A 12,498-nucleotide genomic window follows, 5' to 3' on the forward strand; every position below is an offset into this window, starting at 1 on the left:
AAATAGAATGAGAGAGGTCAGGGGGTAAGTAGGTAGAGTATTTGAGTACAAAGTTTGGAAAGTATTAGAATAAAACTTATGTGTTGCTGCGCGACTAGCTCTTAGCCCAACCAGTGGCCTCACAGTGGACCATGGGATGGATCTGCGAGCTTCCGTCTGACCGCGGTTGGAGGACGTTTTCCTGTGCTGCTTCCAGGGGCGGCCCCAAGCCAAGGGTCTGGGGATTGAGAGTTTCAGGAGCTCTCAGCAGGACCAGCAGGAGGCCCCTCCTGAACAAACTTTTCTTCAATGTCACCCTTGCAATCCCTGGCCTGTGTTTCTATGAATAGTATGTAAATGTTATGGAAATGAAACATGCTGGGTACCTCATCTGTCTCCTAGTGGTTGCAAGATGACAAAGGTAAAGAGAAGACCTGCTTCAGTCAAGAAGGTCTTTAGAAGGGATGAAATCTCCCTGGGGCAGCAGCTAGAGATAATGAACTTGGATATCTTTGTCACGCCAGAGGAGGCATTGTATGAATCTGAGAGATCGACAGCTTTAGAGACAAGTGGACGTTTGGAGTTTCACTTTCCAAATCAAAGTCCTGGAGAAAATTATGAATCTGAGACAGATAGACAGGCTGGTGAATAGAGTTGTCAGGGAGAGTGCAGAGCAAGGTATGAATTTTTGGTGGTGTCAGATAGCAACCCTCTTCATTCCTCAAAGTATCCAGCACTAAGTTGATGAGAAGGTAAGGCATTCTGATGGATCAAAGAAAGCCAAGAAGACATGTGTAGCAAATCAGAGAGGACAGCAGGGAGGCAATCATTCATTATTTTCTGTATCTCATGGAGTTTCCTTAGCTCTCTCTCCCTCATAAGACATGCAAAAAAAGGTTCCACTCAGAGGAATCTAGGCTGAATTGTGTTAGAACTCCTGGACTAGAGTAAAGCTTCTATGGTTCAAATACAGATTCTATAGCTTGTGTGTTCCTTCTTTTTTGTAATGCACAATTTATATAATGTGTTTTAGATATTATCCATTAGCTATTATGAAATAAAAATGATCTTTTTGTCTAAACTTTAATGTACAATGTGATATGGAGACCAGCCCCCATAAAGTATATAGCTAATGGAAATAGTCATAAATATTCCTAAATGTTGGCTTATTTGGCTTAACTTCTGTAGTTAGATTCAAGCAGAGAGATCTTCTAGACCTCAGAGGGCTCATAACTAAATATACAATTGTTAGAAATGTCAAGAGTAATAATAATAATAAAATTTTAAAAAATTATTTAAAAAGGTAAACAGGTTTAAATGTTTGTTAGATGAATGACATCTATTTGGTTGGGAAGTAAATTATGTAATTAGAAGTAAAAGAATGTTCTATAGATGTAGAGAAAAATGCATTCACGGAATCATATTAGTTCCTTCTAAAAATAATGAATAATAATCACTTCTAGCACAATATGTTTAACAAACTACTATAATCCACTCACTCATATCAAGTTGGGTCAGAGAAAAGGACGGTTTAATAAATATTCTAGCTCTGCAATCTTGAGATTACTTTTCTAAAACACACTAGACTGCATTTTAATAAAATATCATTTATGCTGGGTGTAGTATCTGATGCTTGTAATTCTGGCTACTCGGAAACAAAGTTGGAGGTGTGGGGGGATCACATTTCAAGACCAGCCTGGGCAATATTTCCTGAGACCTCATCACAACTAATTAAAAGGCTGGAAATTGTGACACACATCTGTCATCTCAGCAACAGAAGAAGTAGATATAAAGAGTACCAGCTGACACAGGGCCAGACAGCATTGTGAGAACTCATTCCAAAAATAACTAAAATAATAGAAAGTTGAGGGTGTTCATGAAATGAGAGACTGGCTGCCTGACAAATGAGAAGCCCTAAATTGAAATCCCAGTACCACTCACTCACACACCACACACACACACACACACACACACACACACACACACACACACACATCCTTGAGTTGATAAGTGATTTTTGGTGATTTTTTTTCCTTTATGAGAGTTTGAGATACAATGGTAGTGATTTTGCCCTCCAGAGCAGCACTGGAAATGCCTAGGGGATGTTTGCTCTGTACATGAAAAGACAATCAGTTTCTTATCCTTTCAATACACACTCAGAAACCACCAGTGTTTAATATTGTGATGCTCATGAAAGCTTTTGCACAGTCCTTCCCCCCCCTGGCCTGGGTGCTGTCCTTGAGCTCTTCAGCTCAAGGCTATCTCACCACCCTATCCCTAAGCCTCAGTCCCACTTCCTGTTTTTTAGTGATTAATTAGAGTTAAGAGTCTCAGGGTCTTTAGTGCCCAGGGTGGCTTTGAACCACGATCATCAGATCTTAGCCTCCTGAGTAGCTAGGATTACAGGTGTGAGCCATCACGACTGGCTCTACATAGTCTTATTAAAACCTTTTTGGTAGCTGATGTAGGATAAATGAAATTGTTGTGAATACTAGAATATAGTATTGGTAGGGGATTTGTAAGCAGAATTTCCAGGTTCTTTCTTTGTGCCCCAAACATGACAGTCGGGGCTGAGTATTTGGTTTATCAGTGCCCAGTGTCACCATGTCTGACAGGAGATTGTTATCATGCATCTCATTGGATTGTGTGTCCTTTAATAAGGGTGATATGTTAAATAACTTGCTTCTGGCACAATAAGTACAACAATTTTCTATAAATTAGAAATGATGGGTCTTAACAAAATATTCAAAGTTGTAACAAAGAAGTATTATGAATTAGCAAGATCTGTGACACTATTTCAGAGACTGGTTACTAGGATGTAGATTATAGCTCAATTCAATATTCTCCAACTCTCACCCTGCCAAGAGATATTCTCTTTCTCCTCCTTTGATTTGTGGAATGGCAGTTTTCTTAACTCTCACAGTAATAGATTTAATTAAAAATATAAATCCTCTTAGTAGATTGCAGCCCTTTGAGCATTTTATAGATGCTTCCTTTTTCTCATTATGCCAATCAATGTTTTTATTCCTGTAATTGAAAAATCACTATTTGGGTGTTAGAGTTTTTGTTTCTTTAAATAAATAGTAATTGATCAGGATAATCAATTTTTGATAGAGAGTACTTGGCAAAAATACAATTTTAGCTATTCAGTAGTGTGGTTATACCCCCCCCACACATATATGACTATAAGGATGCGTAATGTTGCTGATGGTAAGATGGTAGAAATTAGTTCCAAATTTCACTCATAAATCACTTTTAAATGTCATTTATTCGCAGACATTGTTATTTTGGCATTAGCACATCGAATATATGTCCAAAAAGCATGCTTTCTTCAGAAGCTTGCTTGAGAGAGAATTTGAATTGTTTGACAAATGATATCATGAATGGTTGTTTTGTTTTAGAAAGATATTTTAAATATAATTTAACAAAGAATCATCCCTCTTCAAGAGTAGCTTTTTTTGATAAAAGTCATTTTTTGAGATGTTTCTTTTAGCTCTTGTTTTGTAGGTTTATAATAATCTATGTATGGGTTTGGTGAAATGCAGAAATTCTGAACATTTTCTTATTTCTAAGCCTGTTCAGTTATTACGGTCTCCCAAGAATATTTTTAAATGCTTCTACTATTTCTCATTCATTGAGTCATTTTTCCTGATTTTAATTGTTCCTCCTGGGCAAATGGTATTGTGACTATGATATATAATATTGATAATTAATTACAAATGCATATACTCATTTTTTCTCTAAGTCAACTGATTATTTTAGAATTGATAGAGTCTATATTTGATCATGATAATCACTTTTGTTTCAGTTAAATATTTGAAATGACTAGATTTAAATCTTGTTGAAACTTTGAAGTGATGTGAAAATATATTTGTTGTCAGAGAGTAGAAACATAATTCCTGGTATTCCAGGTGCCTATGTCATTATCTATTAGATCACTAGTTTTCTCACTATAAAAAGTGGCTACTGGCCCGGGGAATTTGGCCTAGTGGTAGAGTGCTTGCCTAGCATGCACAAAGACCCAGATTCGATTCCTTTGTACCACATACAAAGATAAAATCCGGAAGTGGTGCTGAGGCTCAAGTGGTAGAGCTCTGGCCTTGAGAAAGTGCAAGGACAGTGCTCAGGCCTGAGCTCAAGCCCAGGACTTGAAAAAAAAAGTGGCTACTAATCAGACCTATTATATATGGCCACACTGAGTATTAGATAAATTAGCTGATGTAACACAATTAAAATAGTTTGAGCATATAGCAAATAACTAGGATAGGTTAGTTATTATCATTAGCTCTAAAACCTGATACAGTAGATATTATTTTTCCCAAATTATATATAAGAGAAAGTGTGGCTCAAACTATTCTATTGAGTGTTTAAATATCAAGCAACAAAGTGATAATAAAAACACTTTGGAAAACATAAATCAAAGTAGAAGTAACAGGACCAAAAGGACTCATTGTGCAAACATAGAAAAGTATTTAGTCTTGAAGACTATAATTGTGGAGAATATGATCCTCACTGGATGAAGAATCAAAAATTGCCCAGCAAACTCCAACATAAAGGGTGTATGTTTCTGAGATTTCAAGACACTTTAAGTAATGGGAAGAATGGTATTCCATTTCATGGTCAAATCCTTGCTCCTGTTACTTAATGAAAATACTGGACAATTCAAACATAATTAATTCAGTTTGTTTATTTGTTTGCTTATGTATGTATGTATGTATGTATGTATGTATGTATGTATGTATGTATGTATTTATTTATTTCATGGGTCATGGGGCTTGAACTTTGTGCCTGGGCGCTGTCCCTTGAGTTCTTCAGCTCAAGGCAACTGCCCTACCCCTTGAGTCACAGCCTTACTTCCTATTTTCTAGAGGTTAATTGGAAATAAGAGACTCAAGTTCTTTAGTGCCTGGGCTGGCTTTGAACCATGATCCTCAGATCTCAGCCTCCTTAGTAGCTAGGATGATAGGTACTAGCCACTGCACCTGGCATAATTCAGTTTATTTTTAAGACTACGCTCTTTAACATTAATGAAATGTTCCCATCCCCATAGAAAAGATGAGTAGCAAGATTTCTACTTTTCTGCTTACTCTATAAAGGAAGCCAACAAAAAGAAGAGTAGCTAAAGGAGCTATCATTCTGTGCAGATAATCTGCACACTAATGCATAGTGTGAGTTTTGTTTATGCTTATTTTTGTTCAGTATAATCACCTCAGAATTAACTGTTTTACAAGGTACATTTTCAACGTGCACCTCCAACTGATTATGTTATTTAAAAGCATGTTTGCCCCTTGTACTGGAAAATTACCCAGTTAACACCATGACAATAGTAGTGATTTTCAGGAAGGGATCGGTGGATCCTTCTCTCTGTAATTTGCTTGCTGTTTCTGACAGCCCTTCACAATGGTTGTAATCAGTGTGGTTGATGTTTCCTATGAACTTTGCCCAGAGTTGTCCATCAAGGCTTCCCTTATGTATTTTTAAAGTACTGCAATATCTTTGTCACTTTGTGCATGATTGCAATTAGTCAGAGTTGCTTTTATTTTTTGATTGTTAAGAACTTTCTAATTGCAAGCACAGTAAACATGAGTAAAAACATATTTTCCTCCCAGCAGGAAACACAAAATTACAGAATATTTTATAACTTCAATCAATGTTAAAGGTCATCTACCAAAAAATATAGTGTATTAATGACCCAGAAATAGGGGGTGGAAGTACAAACACATGAAGATTATATTAGAGACAAAGCCTCATGCACTTTCTATTACCCTGTAATCTCTATATGAAATTCTTTAGTATTAATAATAAGAAAAATTTAAGTATTGAAACCTAAATGTAGGATATCCTGATAATCAAAGAGTAAGCTCTAAGAGGGTAGCTGCTTCAATTCAGTGTTCCCTATTTCATTCCTACTATCTAGGCTAATGCCTAAACTGTTCAGTAAATATCTCGGATAAATAAATGAATTGATCATTAATACCCATCTCATATGCATATATATACTCTATTTCTCAGATTTTAAAATTGAATTTTGTGTTTTGCTTCTTTACCAGTCCATACTCATATTCAGATATGATATATCTATATATATGTAGTTATCATTTTGTTTTACATTATCAAACCATGTAATTCATGATTATATTTTAAAAATTAAATGGATTACAAGTAGTGCTCGTTTATTAACTTTATCAGAAAATTTCATCATATGACTAAATAACTATTGCAATAATGACTCAGTGATTCAAAACCTCTAAAATTAAGCCTACTTTGCTTTTACACAGATTTATTAATGAGAAAATAAAAGTTTAGAATTGTTTTTGAGTGTTATACTGTTAAGACCCAGGAGAAGGCTTGGGTTACAATAGAAATTATTAAAAGTTTAACATAGACAATATTCCCTCTTGAGACTACCTTGAAAATAAACACAATTTCAGGTTTTCGATATAGAAAAAATAATAATAATGAATATCATAATGAATCTGGAATTTGGGAAAACATCTGAAATGGTATGCATATTCCATTCACCTGAAATAGAAAAGAAATACGATAATGAAAACAGAAAAAAAATATACAAAGCCTTGTATTCCTGTCTTCTCTGTTTCAGTATGAAATTAACAAACCCGAGACAATTCTACTGTTTTTTAACATATACTGGGAAAAATTCACACAATGGCTGGCTCTTGGCACAAGTCTCACTTGCCTCTCCCAGCTAATATTCTCTTTCACTGACTCAGCTTTTGGTATCCTGACCTCATGTCTGCAACCACATTATGTCTGTCACACAGGTTCCATGAGATTCTGGCCACTGAGAACCAGGTTGTAAATGCTCTAATCTGGTGTTCTGTGCTCAGCCACTGAAAAGCAGTCACCTTTTCCCCAGGCTCTTCAGGTCACTTAATAAGTAAAAAATAAAGTAATTCTTTTTTCTCTTTGTTCAGTTCAGACAAGCTTCCCTTAAGGCATGGGAAGACTTCTGTAGAGATTTTGGCTTTTCTCCTAGATTTCCTTGGTGGTTAATAATCCTGACTTCCCAAATAATAATACTAATTTAAACTGTGCTTCTTCCTTTCCTGGTAGGCACAGTTTAAGTTGTGTGAGTAATGTAGGTAGTCATCAAAACCATGGACCGTGGTGAAAAACGGATCTGGGTATTGTGACCATAATTACATGGAACAATTTGGGTTTCAATTCTCCAAGACAGACTGACAAGAAATATGATATTTCTTTTATCAGATCTTCAAGTTCACACTTACAGGCTGTGTTCAAGCATATCCTACTTCAAGGCCTTTCTTTTGTGTGCACTTTACCTAAGTGACTGTTTTCTTTCTTTATCCTTTGTTTTCCTGGAGCTTGTCCAATTACAGGCCACTGAGATTTCTTGCTTATTTTTCTTCTTTATACTACTAGGGATTTATGACAAGACGAAGTATACATGTATATATAAGGTTCCTATTTCTTGGTAGGAGAGTTGTATTATTTAAGTTAAAGACATTTCTTGATCTTCTACCAAATAGCTGACAAAATAGAGCAAAACAATGTGTTCACATCTAAAAAAAAATCAAGTGGATTTTAAAATTATGGGAGAAGAGTTTAACAAAGGCAAGATGACACTGCTAGCATGAGGGAGGAAATACCAAGTAGAAATTCTAGTCCACAAGGCTTATTGGTATGAGGGACTAAGTTCATGATGCCCATTTGGAAATAAATCTTAATTATGTAAGGAAGTTTAGCTTCTTCTATTTGGATAAATTACAAATTGATTTGTTTTGTGGGAAAGACATTGGCTAGTTATTTGACTATTAAATCTAATGTATTATGCATTTCTACTAAAATATATTCATTGTAGGAAACTTAGAAAATGTAAGAAGCAAAAAATAAAAAAGGAAGAGAAACATGTGGGGGCCAGGAATGTGGCCTTGTGGTAGAGTACTTGCCTACCACCCAAGAAGCCCTGGATTTGATTCCTTGGTGCCACATACACAGAAGGAAGAGAAGCAATAACAATTCTAACCTTTATGTTATCATTTTTAGCATTTGCCTCAATGTTCTCTTTCCCCATAGAATTTTCAAAAGTTTGCTCACATTTGTACTGCTCAATTTGTATATATTTGATAGCCTGCTTACCCAGTTATCCATAAATATCAAAACTATCCTAAAGTTGAAAATCTACTCAATGTTATTTTTGTAGCTATCTAGTATCTATTAATATTTGGAGCTCCAATTTAGTGTTGATGATTCCTTATTAGCTATCCATAATTAGCCCAATCAATATCCACTGATTCATTTCCTTGTTTTCCCTAATTCCCTGTTACATCTTCCTTTATGATCTCTTACAAGTCTGCTAATATTGCTAGTACATCAATTTCAGTGTATCATTATTAATTGTGGATGTAGTTTCTGTCTTTGTTTGCTGTGAAAACTTTCAGCTTTGGGATTCTATGTATATAAATTATTTTATTTTCTGCTATTAATCCAGGATCAGTTAATAGTAACTGATTGTGAAATGCTTGGTCTGCTAGTTAATATCCCTTTTTCGAAGGTCTATAGTCTTTCAAAGACTGAAGAAACCATTCTTTCAGAAGATACAGAGATCCACATAGCTACCTTTTCTCAACACTTTATCATCAAGAGATCCTAACTATATCTAATAAAACCTAACTCTTATAAAACAGTGATAAAGGGTTAAAAACCCACAAAAATATAATAGTTAAATGCCTCTTGTTTCCATATCTTGGAGTTCATTTCGATAAACATCATTTTGTGTGATCGTGCACATAGCTATTGAGCCCTTGTGATCCTCTCCTGAACATGTCCTCCTCTGATCTCACTGTGTGAATGTTTAGAGTCCTGTTTAGTGTATCATGTGTAAGGATAATTTCTTCTCTTTTAGCAACCTTTTTTTATTATTGTGGACGTATAGGCACATTCCAATTACTACGAGTGAGAGAAGCCATGCAGCCTAGTTACTTCATGTAATTTTCTCAGATCTTTGTATTTCCTTATGAATGGAGCAATATCATTCTTTCTGATGGAGGCAGGGAATCTCTCTCCAAAATTTGAGTGAAAATATCTACCACAAAACATTGGAGAAAATAAATGACATTTTAATAAATAAAATGAAATAATGTTAAAAATACAATGTCTTTTCCTAAATCAAATAATAAAGGCAATTCACTTAATATTTATTTTACTTGATTTTAAATCCTTTTGATCTTTAGACCTCATTCCTCTTCAAAAACATTAAGATTATTATTAGTGTGTGTGTGTGTGTGTGTGTGTGTGTGTGTGTGTGTGTGTTTGCATGTGTTTGCCACTCTCGGGGCCCTGAGCACAGTCCTTGGGCTTTCTCAAGGCTAGAGATCTACGGCTTCAGCCACAGCACCACTTTTGGCTTTTTCTGTGTATATGGTAACAAGGAATTGAACCTGGGTCTTGATGTATGCTAGGCAAGCACTCTACCATTAGGACAGACACCCAGCCCTAATTTTTATTTGGGACTCACTGGTCAGGCAGAAGCAAAGGAGAAAGCTTATAGGCAAGAAAAAGAAGCTTGGCTCTGCTTTCATATTTTATTATGTTTTAATAGCCATAAATATAATAATAGGTATGCCATATCAGAAAAACCAGGATGCTATGTGTTTGTGGTACTGAAGAACAACGCATATATTTTTAAAATGCATGCTTTACATCCTGTTCATGGCTTTGATATTTTTCTAGAGCCTGTCATAAATTATAGCTAGTTTTATGAAAGCTTACATTTATAGTTTTTCTTTTACACACACGCGTGTGTGCGCGCGCACACACACACACACACACAAACACACACACAGTGTGTATGTATAGATTGCTTCAGGTTACCCAGAAAGCTTAAAGGGCTGCAATTTGTAGCCCAAGGCAAACTGAGTAGTCTTTTGTCACCTTGCTTTGTAATGGGGCCTTCAAGGTGTATTGAGCTGCCCTTAGAAACTGAACATCCAAATCCAGCTGAGTCATCCAGTGGCTGTAACAAGATCATACTTTCCATGCTTCTATCTGTTTTAATAGCCAGGAACAGGACAACAGTCTCCCTCATCAGATTTTAAACTGGAATTGAATTGTCAGTCCTCACCGCTGCAGTTAGATGCAGGCTTTGTACTGCATCTGGGAATGACTGTCAGGCTGTCTGGGTTTCAGAGTTGGCTGTGTTGGATTTCAGTGATGAGCCGTATGAGGTAAAGCAGGAAGGAAGAAGAGCTAAGACACATGCTTTCCTCCTGTTGCAGCATTTCACTGAACCTATTTCCACTTATTCAAAGCTCTGAGAATGAGAGCAGAGAAAAATATTTGAGTAAATGCCTTTGTGCTTTGGACTTGGAGGAGACTCCCAGAAAGTCTCAAAAGAATGGTTCATAAGTGCAAAGGCATATTGTATCCAGGCATCTATTTTTCCTGGAAACCTATAAGTCCCATGAAAGAAAACTAGAGCCCTTTCATACCAGTAGGACTGGTTCAGTTACTCCCTTCTGGATTCTATTCTTACATCAATTATATGGTATAAAAGAGAGCTGATGCAGAAGAGGAGCTCCTTAGGGCTCAGAGCTGTTCTGTTTATTTACAGATGGGTAGACATAGAGTTCACATTGAGTGGAAGATTGCAGTTCAACTTTTAAGTTTTTTTAATATGGCTGATATGTAGCTGAGGTTGGAAAGAGGAAGTATGCAGAAAGAGACACATGGTGGGGCTGCAGGGACTGGACTTACATCCACTCTACTTCATTTGTAGAAGTTTTTGAAATAATGTTCCCTAATATAATATCTCCAAGTATCAATATGTAGCTTAATTAAAAAAAACACATATATGGATGTATCTGTCCTGTTGAAATTGTATTTTCCTGATGTAGAAAGCAGATCATATGTTCAACAGATTTAAATCAAGAACATAAGACAAATAATTAGACATTATTACATATAGGTCAAAAATCTGTGACATAATTCATTATTTAAGACATATGCCTTTGTTTTTTTTGTAAAGAAATCCAGGGTCTATTTTGGTGTTGATAATTCACAGCCCCTTTTACTAATGGTAATTTGATTTGGGGCTCTCATACACACATACATACAAAATTTTATAGAGCAACATGTACTGTGTTGACAATCCTCAGAAAAGTTCTAAGGTACATCATAATGAAAAAAGGAAGATTAATTTAGCTCATAGTCTGTGGCGTATGAAGGCATGGGTGTGGATTGCATGAGTTCAGCTGAGGTGAATTAATTGCCCTTCCTCTGGTCTGCCTGCTTCATATTATGATGGAGTGTAATGATGAGAGTTTGTGATGGAACAGACAAATTGCATCCGGAACCATGAAGCTGATAGAACTAGATGGTGCTAGAAATTTCTCCTTTTGTAACAACTCCCTTCACATGACATGCCTCCAAGGTGACCCATAGATATCACACTAGATTCTATCTTTAAGAGTTCTGCTACCTCCTAATGCTGTTACTCTACTCACTTGAACTTTGGGAAAGAAACAAAGCAGCTAAACTATAGCAATAATTTCTTTGGTGTGATGGAACCTAAAATAAGTCTTCAGGAGATGAATAAGTCATGTCCATAGAATCCTCTTGTGTGGAATTCTTGCCATTGTATGAAAGAACTCAGTGAGTATCTGGATCCTTCTTCTCGCTAATGACAGAGTGAAGATATAGCCAGCTGTTAATTAGCAATCAGACCCTTACCAGATATTGAATCTGTGAATGCCTTAGTTTTTTATTTCTCAGGCAGAAGAGGCAGAGTTGAAGTTTTTCAATTTATGCTGATTTTGTTATAGCACAATTCAAACTGACTTACACAACTGAAATTCCAAAGGAAATTCTCCATTTGCTATAAAATCAAGAGTTCCTATCTTTCAAGTCTTGTCCTATAAGACTACTAATAATGTGGATAGTTTCTATTTTAAAGAAATATCAGTTAAGATGCCCATATTGTTATTAAGAATCTCAAGGAGAATTCACAGACAAAGCTGAGGTATTGCATCATAATGATGGCTTTCTGTTGAAACGCAAGACTGTATGAAAATTATCATCAGAAATGTGATGGAGAAATCTTTATACATGATTTTATTTCAATGAGTATGGGCAGGAGTAGAGAACTCTTCTCTGGTATTCAGTTTGGGGAATAACAGCTTCTTAGACTTTTGTTTGAGTTCTTACCAGGTAATTAGACATTGATGGAATATTATGTTTATGTTTTTACATAGAAGAATAAATTCCATTTAACCAATAATGATACCTAAATCATCTTTAACTAATATAACTTTTGAATTCTAAGTTTGAATTACTTATGAGGCTGAAAACTAATAGAGATGCACAGAAATGAAATTAAGAAGGTAACTTCTGAAGCCTGAGCCATCTTCTTTGAATAGACAGTGAGTGTACACACAAAAAAATTGAATAACAGAATAAGTGTGCTACTCAGTAGTGGACTTCACAAAATTAATGTCAATGGCAGTGGGCTTTCCTTGTCCAGTATTTGATGGCTAAATC

The sequence above is a fragment of the Megascapheus bottae genome, unplaced genomic scaffold (genome assembly GCF_031878675.1).
Source record: "Megascapheus bottae isolate mThoBot1 unplaced genomic scaffold, mThoBot2.hap1 HAP1_SCAFFOLD_139, whole genome shotgun sequence".
Lineage (NCBI taxonomy): Eukaryota > Metazoa > Chordata > Mammalia > Rodentia > Geomyidae > Megascapheus > Megascapheus bottae.